Source organism: Otolemur garnettii, unplaced genomic scaffold, assembly GCF_000181295.1.
Source record: "Otolemur garnettii isolate 467f Iridium unplaced genomic scaffold, OtoGar3 scaffold00062, whole genome shotgun sequence".
NCBI classification, from domain to species: Eukaryota; Metazoa; Chordata; class Mammalia; order Primates; family Galagidae; genus Otolemur; species Otolemur garnettii.
Window position 1 is genome coordinate 9,383,809 of NW_003852457.1, and position 1,363 is coordinate 9,385,171.

The 1,363-nt window shown below is 40.3% G+C and overlaps 1 protein-coding gene across 7 annotated transcripts in view; it reads right to left on the minus strand.

The window, feature by feature from the left end:
* CHFR (checkpoint with forkhead and ring finger domains) overlaps window positions 1-1,363 on the minus strand; it is a 40,379-nt gene that overhangs the window by 30,889 nt on the left and 8,127 nt on the right. The gene's annotated exons all lie outside the window — the stretch shown is intronic.

Below are 1,363 nucleotides of genomic sequence, written 5' to 3' on the forward strand. Positions count from 1 at the left end.
CGCCTGTGGTCCCAGCTACTTGGGAGGCTGAGGCAGGAGACTCGCTTAAGCCAAGGAGTTAGAGGTTGCTGTGAGCTGTGATGCCACAGCACTCTACCCAGTGGGATAGCTTGAGGCTCTGTCTCAAAATAAATAAATAAATAAATAAATACATAAAAATAAAAAAAAAACACTGTAAGTGAAAAAAAGCAGATAATACAACAGTATTTATTGTATCTCATTTATGCAAGATAAATATGCTTACATATGCACCTAAACATGTAAATGAGATTTTGAAAAGCTTTCTATTTTCTACATACCACAAACCAAGTATCCCTAATCCAAAATCCAAAATGCTCCAAAATCTCACCAAACTTTTTGAGCACAAACATAACACTGAAACGTTCCTTGAAGCTTTTCAGATTTCAGATTTTTAAATTATAGATGCTCAACTGGTTAAGTATAAATGCAAATACTCCAAAATCTGAAAAAACACAAAATTGGAAGTACTTCTGGTCCCAAGCATTTCAGATAAGAGATACTCACTTAGAATTAAGTTGTATGAGAATTTATTAATTAAAAAAAAAAAAGGCTGGATGTGGTGGCTCACACCTGTAATCCTAGCACTCTGAGAGGCTGAGGTAAGTGTACTGCTTGAGCTCAGGAGTTCAAGACCAGCCTGAGCAAGAATAAGACCCCATTTCTACTAAAAATAGAAAAATGAGCCAGGCCTGCAGTTACAGCACAGGCCTGCAGCCCCAGTTACTCAGGAGGCTGAGGCAAGAGGACCACTTGAGCCCAGGAATTTGAGGTTGCTATAAGCTAAATACCATAGAACGGGCAACAGAGTGAGACTCTAGTCTCCAAAAAATAAATAAAGATAGGACAGTTTTTTGACTTGGAGGAAAGAAGTCACAGCTAAACCATGTTTGCAAGAACTCAAACTTTACCAGTATCTTTAATTCATTTATTTTAGAGATAGGGTCCTGCTCTGTTATCCGGGCTGGAGTGCATTGGTGCAAACATAGCTCACTATAGGCTCAGACTCTTGGACTCTAATAATCCACTTCAGCCTCCCAAGTACCTGGGACCACGGGAGCTTGTCACTATGCTTGGCTAATTGTTTTTTTAATTTTGTAGAAACAATATCTTTTAAGTCTTATTTCTGGGACATATTGGCTTTAATTTGAATATATGCAAGATGGGTCATAGACATCCAAGTGCTGCTGAGTGACTCATAATAAAAACCAGAAAAGGCTCGGCGCCTGTGGCTCAAGCAGCTAAGGCGCCAGCCACGTACACCTAAGGTGGCAGGTTTGAATCCAGCCCGGACCCGCCAAACAACCATAATGGCTGCAACCAAAAAATAGCCGGGCGTTGTGGC